The sequence below is a fragment of the Mastigoproctus giganteus genome, chromosome 13, assembly GCF_048544385.1.
Source record: "Mastigoproctus giganteus isolate SK-2022 chromosome 13, ASM4854438v1, whole genome shotgun sequence".
NCBI lineage: Eukaryota > Metazoa > Arthropoda > Arachnida > Uropygi > Thelyphonidae > Mastigoproctus > Mastigoproctus giganteus.
In genome coordinates this window covers 32322691-32334969 of record NC_143587.1, presented here as the reverse complement: position 1 = coordinate 32334969, position 12279 = coordinate 32322691, and the positions used below count along the sequence as shown (strand labels likewise).

At 37.3% G+C, this 12279-nt stretch overlaps 1 protein-coding gene across 2 annotated transcripts in view; it reads left to right on the top strand.

Moving 5' to 3' along the window:
- Window positions 1–12279, top strand: part of Socs16D (Suppressor of Cytokine Signaling at 16D) — a 188634-nt gene that overhangs the window by 151291 nt on the left and 25064 nt on the right. The window lies entirely within an intron of this gene.

Genomic DNA, 12279 nt, shown 5'->3' with positions numbered 1-12279 from the left:
ATACTTGCATGTACATCAGTGCTAGGAGTACAGCAAATAAATTTGATGGAATATGAAGTGCTGGTCAAGACATCAAATGCAGACAGTGATGGGATTTCAAAGACGTGTCACTCAGATATAAGGGATGCAGAATTTGAATATATACGGAGTACAATATATACAGAAAGGACAGACAGGATAGGAGGGAGGGGGATGGGTTATGTTCTTAGTTAAGAAGCACATAAAAATCTAAGGCAGTTGACATCTAGTTGACATGAGTGGCTAGTGCAATGTTCAGTCAATTTGGTATGACAAGCAAAAACGAGAGTAGGAGTGTGTTATAGGCCTAATGACTCTGATGAGTACAATAAACAGCTGTACAGAGAAATAGAGTAGATCAGTAAATCAAAATGTGTTATAATGAGTGATTTTAACTTTCCAGACATTTGACTGGAACTTGTGGATTGGTCACTCATAGATAACAAGATTTTGTGGATTTATTGGATCACCGTTTTCTGCAACAGCATGCTAGAGAGGCAACAAGGAGTAATACTCTTGATCTGATTATCAGCAGTGATTATCCATGCCTTAAGAATCTGCAGATAAAAGAACCACAAATGGCAATGATCACAGTGTATTAATTTGGGATTTACTTAAAGCTGTTACTACCATCAAGGGTAAAGTGGGGGTTGCTTTCGTAAAGGTGACTACAGTGGTCTGAGACAGTTTTTAAATTCTATAAAACAAGACCAATGGATGATGTTACAATCAACAAATTCTAAATGGAAAGCATTCAAAGAATTAATCATAGAAGCTATTAGGCTTTTCTTAACAAATAAGAAATACCCTTTAGGTATATAGCCTAAATGGATGTCAGACGAACTAATGAAACTCGTGGCAGAGAAGAAGAGCGCATGGGATGCATATAAATTATTAGGCGACACAGAAGCCTATGGTAGATATAAACTAGTCTGAAATCAAGTCACAAAGGACATCAGGAAAGCAAAGGCAGATTGTGAGAAAATTTTGGCTAAAGATCCAAAGAAAGACATCAAAGACTTCTTTACTTACATAAACACTAAAAGTACAGGGATGAATCAAAACGGTACAATTGCTATCAATGGTTTGAATGATGATGATCATTGTCAGTTTGCTGACAAACTGATTGAGTATTTTGCATCTACAGTCACACACTCTTTAGGGAAAAGGATGCCAGAAGTTTCTCAAATTCTAACAGGGAGCTAAATGATTTTTAAATAGCTGAGAGGAAAGTGAAAGAGAAATTGTTGAGTTAAACATAAAGTCACATGGGGTGGATGGGAGCTATCCAGTTAAATTATGGGAGTGCCATAAGCATCATTGGGTTCAGGGAAGGTACCCGAGTACAGGAGACAAAGGGGGATCAAAGGGTTACATGATTAATTACACACCTGTTAGTTTCACTTCTATTCCAGGGAAAATAATGGAGTCACTGGTAAAAGAAGTAATGCAGGGTCTTTACACAAGTCCACTGTTATACTTCAAATACAGCATGGGTTTGTTAAGGGGAAATCTTATTTGACCAATTTGATTGGTTACTATGATGTAGTTACAAAGGACCTAGATGCAAAAATTAATTTTGATATCATACTTGGATTTCAGGAAAGCTTTTGATACTGCTGCACATAAAAGAATGCTGTACAAATCGAAGCAGTGTGGCATTAAGGATAAGTTGCTGCTATGGATAAAAAGATGGTTGAGCGGGAGAAGATAGTGGTAATCAATAGACATTGCTCTTCACGGAATAATGTTATTAGTTGAATCTCTAAGGTTCTGTGTTTAGTCCATTGTTGTTTTCTATATTTATCAGTAATACTGATGAAGGCATATCAGACTTAAAGTTCAAGTTTGCAGATGATACAAAGGCTTGGGGTGGTTAATGACAATAATGATAGTGTACTACTACCACAACAGGATCTAGAGAAGTTAGGCAGATGCGCTGAGAAATGGCAAATGAAGTTTAACATTGATAAATGCAAAGTACAGTATATAGGTAGCAGTAACCCCAGAACAACATAACTGTGCCGTACTACCTCAGGGTAGTGGAAAATGTAAAAGATCTGGAGGCAACTGTGCACTCAGATATGAAGTTCTCTGAGCAATACAGACAGCCTGCCAGGCCAGGGGTTTTGTCGATGATATACAAGAATTTTGCTAGTAGGAACAAGGAGGTGATTATCCCAATGTACAAGTAAATGGTCAGGCCACACCTTGAGTACTGCATACAGGTCTTGAGGCCTCATTTTAGGAAGGATGTAGAATTGCTGGAATGAGTACAAAGAAGGGCAACGAGATTGGTGAGTGGAACAATGGGGTGCTCTTACCAAGAACAGCGTCAGTTCTGCAAATTGCAGCATCTGGAGACTAGGCACCTGTGAGGTGATCTAATTGAGGTGCTTGGAATGGTTTGAGTAGTGGAATATGTTCAATGCTGATGGGATTCTTCCTCTTGCTCAGATCACATGAGGGGGCACAAATTGAGGAAGGATGGATGCAGAATAATGCACAAAAGTTTGCCTTTAGCCAGTTGATTGCTGGAACCAACTTTCATCTGTTGTGGAAGTTGACAGTTGAAATAAATTCAAGGAAGAACTAGACAAACTATTGGAGGTAATGAATAGGTGAAATGGGAGGCATATTTCTTTTTTTTTTTTTTTTGGCTGAGCTGTATAAGCTTGCTTTCTTGCATCATTTGCTACTGCTAATGCTAATATCACATATACAAAAGCTGCATCCTAATGTTGCTTAATGTGTTGGAAAGCTGAAATTAAATTGAGGTGAAATGAAAAGCATAAAAGAAAATTTAAACTCAACAACTTAAAACTCAATAAAAAAAAGTACACTACTTTCAAATGTTTTCTCTTTACAAAAGTTAAAAGTCAAAAATGTAAAAATTTGGAGGACCAAGAGTCCTACCTAGTTATTTTATTAACAAAGACAGAATATTCTGCCTTTGTTAATAAAATAAATTCTCAAGTTGTCTGGTACTGGGATAGGCCAAAAAGCAACGTCGGAATACTTTAAAAATATGTTATTTCCTCTTCCTTTCAGAATATTCTCTCTGCTCGTGTATTTTCACTAGATTCTTCTCCACTAGTAGATGAATAACTTTCTCTGTTAAATCCTCTTGAGAAGATGATGCTCGTACTTGCTGTTCTGATTTATCATGTTGAATATCCCACCATCAAAATGTTATCCCACCCCTGGCATAACATTTTTAGGCACCAGCGAGGTGATCTGATGGAGGTGTATAAACCATTGAATGGTTTGAGCATGCTCAATACTGATGGGATTTTTCCTCTTGCTCAGAATAATCACCTGAGAGGGCATAAATTCAAATTGAGGAAAGACAGATGTAGGATAGATGTGAGGAAATTTGCCTTTAGCCAGCGGGTGGTTGGTTGGTGGAACAGACTTCCATCCCTTGTCGTGGAAGTTAATAGCCTAAATAAGTTTAAGGCTCAGCTGGACAGGTATTTCGAACGAACAGAGGGGTGAAGTGGAAGTGGTTATTTTTTATTTATTTATTTTTATTTATTTTTTTTTGGCTGATGCTGCATAAGCTTGCTTTCTTGCATCAAATGCCTCTACTAATGCTAATATCTGTTGCACTAGATGAAGGTGTAACATACTTCAACAATGATCTAAACAAAGCAACTTGTGCAAAGTAGCGAAAGTGCTGTGGTTCACTGTAGACCCGTAGGGGACGATTCTCCAATGCATCACAGCCTAAAAAAAATGCAAAATGCGACGTTTGCGGATCTCTCTTGAATAGGGCATGATCTAGCCATGGAGGATGTCTTTGTGTGTGCTAGGTGCAGAGAATTAGGTGCCAACTCAGTGTTCTGATGGGCATCTATGAGTGCTTGAAGAGTCAGGTGAATGCCCTCAAAGGAATTAAAATGGGGGGCCCATCAAGTTCTCAGCAGCCCAGCTCAACACCACAACTCGCCGTTGTGCACCAGGCAACACAGCAACAACCTTCAGGGTGGAAATGGTCCCACAGAAGCTAGTTATTGTTGGTGACTCACGGAAATGGGGAAATATGTTGCGTAAAAAGAAGACGTGGAATAGGACCAGGTATGTCTGCCAGGGGCAAAAGTTGATGACGTAGAGCAGATATCATCTTTTAAGGGCAAAAAGGGGTGATATTGTTGTACATGTTGGCACTAATGACATTGTGTGTAGGAGATCTGCAGGTTTACTAAGCAAGTACAGGTCAATGCTGAAAAAAAAGTTGCGAGTTAGGGTTAAATTTGAAAGTGTCTGCAATCCTGCCCAGACACAACAGGAGGAAGTATATGATGAGAGCCTTGTCAATCAATTCAGCCCTGGAGAGATTGTGCAGAGCTCATGGGGTAGAAATTTTCTCAGCATGGTGTGTTCTTGTTAACAGGAGAGATTGCTTCTACAGTGATGGGATACACTTAAATAGAAGGGGTTCGAGAATATTTGCTGATGTTATCAAAGCAATGTTAGGTGGGTAGCAAAACTGCTACCTCAGGGGGGGATTCACAGACTAATAGATTAACAGTAGCTGCAGACAAAGGTGGAAATGATTCTTGCACTGCTTCTATTGGAATGAGCAGCAGCCTGGAAAGCCAGTTGTTGGGGATTTCAGGAACTGCTGGGAGTCACGAAACAAGTAAATACGTGGGTTGTGTTAAAGTAAGAACAGGTGCATGTATACTTGCATATATACCAATGCTAGGAGTACAGTAAATAAATATGATGAATTTGATGTGGGGCCACTCAGATATAAGGGATGCAGATTGGAATTTGGGGAGTACAATGTGTATAGACAGGATAGGAAGGGAGGAGGGGTTATGCTGTTAGTTAAGAGACAGATAAAATCTAAGGAAGTGCATCCAGTTGACATAGATGGATAGTGCAATTTTCAGTCAGTTTGGTGTGGCAAAACACTGGGAAAGCAAAAATCAAGTTAGGAGTTTGTTATAGGCCTAATGACCAATGAGTACAATGAACAATTATACAGAGAAATAGAGTAGGCCAGTAAATCAGTGTCTTCTAGTGGGGTATTTTAACTTCCCAGATATAGACTGGAACTTGTGGATTGGTCACTCACTGATTGGTGACCCAAATGATTGGTCATTGATCAGTAGCAAGGCTTTTGTGGATTTATTGGATCATTATTTTCTACAGCAGCATGTTAGAGAGGCAGCAAGAGGGAGTAACACCCTCTCATCACGCATCACTCCGTTATTAACAGAGTGATGACAATGTGAATAGATATTTCCCTGTTAACAGATATTTAAAATTTTATTTTATTATTTTTTGTTTTATTTAATTTTGTGCCTGTGTGCAAATACAACCAGCGTGCCTTTGAGGGTTACATAGCATAATGTGCACCCAAATGTCTTTTTTGATAAAAATTTAATAGCACATTCAGAATAACGTATTTAACTGCTGTTTTAAGTAAATGAAGCAATATAATCATGGAATGGAAACTCAACAAGAGTTAAGTTTCTTGGATATGCCAGACAAAATAAAAAGTAAAATTAATGTATTAGTAACACTTCACTGTGTATGTGATGAAGTAGAAACATTTAATGGTTGAAAATATTTATATATAGAGTACAATTAACTGAACTAAAACATAAATAAATTAAAATCCCATTATAGCAAATACTATTTTAGTGAAATTTTCACTATAATGAAAATATGTCTAGGTCCCACCTGACTTACTTATTATTAATACTCTATAAATCTTGTTTGAATGAAATAGCTTCAGCCAGACATTTGGTACAATTAATTATTTTCAAAGTCCACCTATACCTAAATGTACTGGTTTACAATGAAAGATTTTTTTTTTTTTTCTTTCAAAAAAATTATGAATAGTTCTTTGTATCCTGAATTGTGAACATGGTTATGGGAGAATTCACTTAAGTTTTTTAAAATGTGGCAAAAAAAATTCAATATTACACCTGTTTTCCACATTTTTGAGTGAATCAAATCCCCCCCCACACACACACACAAAAATCATGCAACCAATGTAGTGTTTCACAAAAAAAAAAAAAAAAAAAAATTCGGACCAGTAATAAAACAAAAATTGAATCCCCATATTAATGATCAAAAGTAACACTGAGTATATTGTGTATATACACTGTAAAGTATTTCTGAATATGTGGTATTCCTTATAAATAAAATATCCCTTTAATGATACTCTCTAAATAAAATATTTTTACTTTTGTGATACATGTATTTCTTCATTTTATTTGTTGTTGAGCTTTAAGTAAAATAAAGTAGAAATTACTACTTCTACATATTATAAAAATACAGCTGAATTTATTTAAACAAATAATGGTTCTTTTAAAATTTTCAGTGATATTAATTAGAACAAAATTCTGTAACAGGAATTACTGTATATGCAGTTGCCATATATTGTGGTCTTCTTCTGGAGACTAGACTGCATTCTTGAGCTTGACCTCCTTGTACACATGGGAAACCTAAACATATGGGTAGGTTAAACAGGGTTTTTCAACCATTAAATGGTGTTTTTTTTTTTTTTTTTTTTTTTTTTATCATCATTGCATACATGAAATATGTCTTTACTAGTTAAGTTTTTGTTGCTGAAGTGGGAAGTATGTGACACTAATCATCAATTTATGAAAGTTGAAATATATAGCCACATGTAGTAAAAATGAGAAATATAGTCAGCAGAAGAATGCATTTGATAGTATTCGTCAAAGAGACCAAGATAAGTTAAAATAAAGAGAGCTGTTGGGGGTGATTGAAGGTTGACAGAAAATTAACTAATTCATGTGAGTGACTGAAAAACCTTAAGCATGCTGGCCACTTATTGGAATTGGCCAGCATGCTTAAGGAACATTGAAATTAATGTGTTCAAAATTTAGGTCTATCTTTCGGAAAATATTCTCTTTAATTTATTTATATTTTCTTTTAAGATTTATTGTATAGTAATCATATTTTATGTTAATGTTGGTATTTTGTGTGTGTGTGTGTGTGTGTGTGTGTGTGTGTGTGTGTGTGTGTGTGTGTGTGTGTGTGTGTGTGTGTGTGTGTGTGTGTGTGTGTGTGTAGACATATATATATATATATATAGACACACATACATATATACAGTAAACACCCCGCTATTCGCAGTCGCTGATTTAATATAAAATGAAACCTAAAAAATGTGAATTTTAAAGCGCCGTGAACATTTTCCGCCATAAAAAAACATGGACGTGGCTAAAATTGTCTTTCACGGTCAAAACAGCGCTCCGTGGGTGGTGAGAGGGGGTGACAAAATCACGAGTGTGGATGTTTCTTGCTAATCCTTGTTCAGTATATGTTATGCGCTTGTCATGGAAGGTTTCGTCGTTTGCTTTTAATTTATATGCTTATAAATTGAATGAATTTATCAATTTATAAATTGATATGCTTACAAAAGTGATAAATCTACTGTTTTGCAGTGTAAAACAGACTTTTTTCGAGTGTGTTAACGGAAGAAAGTGACTTTATTGTGGACAAGTTCTTTCTAAACCGTACAAAAATATGGCTATGAATAACAAGGGAAATGTGAAAAGATCAAAGAAGGTGATGACATTAGTGAATAAAATTGAGTTATTAGACAATTTCTAATGGTGAAAGTGTCTCCTCAATGGCAAAACATTATAAAATCAATGAGTCAATGGTATGATCAATCAAAAAAACGGAAGAAAAAATCCGCCGTAGTGTCCGTGAAAACACACTAATTGCTTCAAAAATTTTCTCTGTAACTCGTGAAGTTAAATTAGAAAAATGGAAAAAGCTTTAAATCTGTGGATAGAAGACCGAACTCAAAATAAAATTCCGTTAAGTTCATTCATCATTCGTGAAAAGGCAAAACTCCTTTATCAACACTTTAGCGAAACTGGTGATAGCACTGGCGGGATAAGTTTTTTAGCTAGCAAAGCCGCTGGTTTGAAAGATTTGTTTGCAATATCTAATAAATATTACATTTAATATTAAACTGTTTCTTATTTTCATTTCGATGCCATATGCTTGCATTTCACTATGTACTGTCTATGTACATAGTCATATTATGAAGGTACATATAACACATACATAGACAAAATTTTAGACTAGTTTTTCTTATATATTTCATACTTTGGAATGGAACCCCTTTATTACTATGGAAGCCATAACTCAGTTTTCGGTATTCGCAGCATTTCTCAGGAATGTAACCCCCGCAAATAGCGGGGGTTTACTGTATATATATATAGACACATATATAGTATACTCCTGCTTTTAATACACTTTTCTTCTGGTTCCATTTAAACACTTTCCCCACTTATATCATTGTTTTAAGATCCAATTAGACCCAAATATGATCCTCCCCCTGCTTGGTTTTTGGCTTTGGAAAAGGGATGATAAAGACTAAATTATAGAAATCATTAATCTTGCAGGTTTGTTTACTTATAGAAATTGTCCATGGTGCAGGGTAACATTTTTCATCTCTCAAACCTTGGAAGGGAGATAGGCTGCGCTTTACAATTCATTGTCTAGTTATCGTATTAAACACACCTTAGCCTTGTTTTTTTTATTCAACATTATTCATCCACTTTCCTTACTGGTATAGTAATTAGTGTCCTTTGTATGTTTGTTCATTATGGCATCAGTAAATTACATTAATGATAATATTATTATATTAACCTTAACCATAATCAGCATGCTGCCCTTTCCTCTATAAGAAAGGACAACACCGTCGTACTTCCTGCTGACAAAGGACGTCGGACTGTCATATTAGACTGGTCAGCCTACCGAGAGAAAGCCCTGGCCCTCTAACTAGACCCCAACGTATATGAACCTGTGACAGATCCACCCATTAAGGTCTTAAAACATCTGGAGTCATGCGTCAATAAACTTGTCCATGCATGGTTTAAAGAAAAGAAAATCTTTGCTCCAACTCAGCGGCTTCTTCATGCCACTGGCTGCCAACTGCCACAGTTTTATGGATTACCAAAAATCCATAAGCCAGGTGTTCCTCTCAGACACATAGTGTCCTACTGCAATGCACCTACATATGAACTGTCCAAGTATATTGCACGTCTCCTCTCACCTCTTGTAGGAAATACCACCCACACCGCCAATAACAGCGGCGAATTCATCTGCCTCATCAAAGAACTCCCAATTCCTGACAATGCTGTTATGGCATCGTTTGATGTAGTGTCGCTATTTACATCAATCCCTGTCCAACAGACCGTACACTGCACCAAGATGTTCCTTGAGAATGACTCAAACCTTCCAAACAGAACACCACTGTCTACTGACGACATCTGTACCACCCTCAACCTGTGCTTGTCAAGCAGCATCTTTACCTTTGAGGATTCCGTATACCAGCAAATATATGGCACTGCTATGGGTGCCCCTGTTAGTTCCATAGTAGCCAACATCGCCGTGGAAGAATTGGAAGAACAGATATTCCTGAACCCACCAGTACCTATTACAACATGGTGCAGATACATTGATGATATCTTCACAGTCATCCCACATGGCTCTGAAACAGCATTGCTAGAATATCTCAATTTCCTGGATGTCCTAATAAAATGCGTGGGCCCATATCTGGAAACTTCAGTATACCGTAAGCCTATGTGGTGTGGACAGTTCACAAACTACAGATCCAGCCGTGCCCCCAGTCATCTCAATAGCACTGCCCATAGTCTATTCTCCAGAGCTTGGAGCCATTCCAGCACAGATGAAGCTAGGTGCAGCAAGATTTCTCATGTGAGGACAGACTTAATCAATTGTGGCTACCCAATGCACGTACTAGACAAGTGCCTATTTCAAGCACAGGAGCTCACAGTCCACCCGAGACCACCAACCCAGCCAATATACCTACCGCCTAAGTTCCCTATTCTGGTTACGTTCTCTGGTTTCCAGTGTAAAGACCCCTGTTACCCCTCTCGTACGCAGCAGTGTAATAGGAGAGACTTCGAGATGTCTTTAAGACCGCCTTGCAGAACACGACAGAGCAATTCACCTTGCTGAGACCGACCAGGCTGCAATAGCAGAGCACTTCTGGACTACCCACCACGACCTCAATCCCAAGCGAGACTGTGAAATAATAGACTACTCCCGGCACTTTCGCCACCGCCTCTGGTTAGTCGCTCAATATATTGAGCAATTCAAGAGCCATGAATCGCTGCAAAGGCATGAGACTACACCCCATCTTAGAGACAACCATTTTATGCCTAGACAAGCGCTGGAGGAAAACTGCACATGTCCGTGCAGCAACAATAAACACCAGTTTAATGATTGAATGACGTGCCTTCACACGCCACTCATAACTATGTCCGTTAAGTTCAGATTCTGTTGAAAAAGAGACACGATTTGTCTCGAAAGCTACAGTATCTATTTGTAATCTAAGATATTCTGTATATATTTGTAATTAAATTGTTTTACTGGTTAACACTTACACTTCTTTCACATTTATAGAGTAATACCCAAAATATGCTTAGCTCAATAAAATCCTTTTAAAAAATTTTCTTTCTTTTTAAGTTAAAAAAAGATTGAAGGTGTCATAAAAAGCAAGCATAGTGCATTGTATGCAGATTTTCAACTTAATATAAATAATTGCTTCATAAACACTACAAAACTTTTTTTTATAAAATCGTTATCTACCAAAATATTAATGAAAAATAAGTCTATAAAAAAAGAGAATCCCACTTATTGTGCAGTGCTGTTTAGGGCCAGTCTCTTTGACAGAACATAGTGGGAGTTTACTGTATATATATATATATATATATATATATGTGTGTGTGTGTATGTATGTATATGTATATACACTGGTATTCCGAGAAAGTGCATCAACCCTTAAAATTGTAATTGTCCAAATGGAGAATTACGTGCAGTTGATGCCACGAAGAAAGACTGCTATTGTTGCTTTATGTGAGAATGTTCTTCCCGTCATATTGCTTACAGTGTGTCTTGTTATCAGTCGACAGTGAGTAAATTTTTTTCCAAACTCAAGAATACTGGTTCTGATAATAGGAAAAAAGGAATTGGACGAAAACAAGTCTCTATGCCAAAACAGGACCGCGTTTTGAAGTGCTTATGCCATAAAAATCATACATCTCTTCGTCTGAGCTGAAAAGAGAATGGGAAGAACATACAGGAGTGGTAGCAAGTGCAGTAACAGTCAGAAGACACCTCTTCAAAAATGGACTTGTAATCCGTCGTCCTAAGAAGAAGCTCCTCCTCACACAAAAAATGAAAAAGGCCCAATTAATTTGGTGTAAGGAACATGTCAAATGGACCCTTGGGCAGTAGAAGTCAGTTATTTTATCGGATGAGAAGAAATTCAAGCTGCATGGTTCTGATGGGAGACAAATGATTCGCCATAGACATGAAGAATACCATCCAGACTGTATGGTGGCTACAGTGAAATTCCCTACCAGCCAAATGAAATGGGGGTGCATTTCGTATTGTGGAGTAGTTCACCTGCAGTTTATAAAAGGTTCCGTTAATGCCAACGGATACCTGGCTATATTGGAAGGCAAATTGCTGCCAACAATTAGAGATCATTTCAACATGCCAAGTAACTGCATCTTTCAGGACGACTCTGCTTTGTCATCAGGCAAATAGTGCAAGTAGGCACTTCTGTAGTTACTTTAGCTTCATTTCTGCATTAGAGGTTTGACAGTAATGTGTTTACATTTCAGGTGAAAAAATGGTTGGAATAACTGTCCATTACAACTGTTAGCTGCCCAGGAAACAGCCGGGACCTGAATCCTATAGAGAACTGTTGGCATTTTGTGGAATCTGCAGTTGCCAGAAAGAAACCAAAGACCCTTCGGGAACTTCAGGAAGCCATAATTCGTGTTTGGAACCAAGAACTATCAGTTGATTATCTTCAGAAATTGATCTTGTCAATACCTCGATGGTGTGCTGCCAGAGATTGGTTCAACTAAGTATTAGTTGAACCGCATCAGGGCCAGAGGCAGTTCAACTAAATATTAGTTTGCACCTGATGAACTTTTCATTTTGTTTTCCATTAAAATGATAAACTGAAGCAAATTGAGGGCTTCTGATAACATTTCAGCCATAATTGTCGTATTTACCAAAACTGTTGTATAAAGGTTGCAAATGCTCATTTGGAATATTTTGAGAGCACCTATGAAATATTACTTAGCTTTGCCTATTAAATATCTTTTGTCTATATTTCTATTTGCGGCGCTAGTCATTAATGTAACATACCATCGCGAAAAAGGGTTAGAAATGTGAAATTCCTAGGTGATGCACTTTCTTTGGACACCA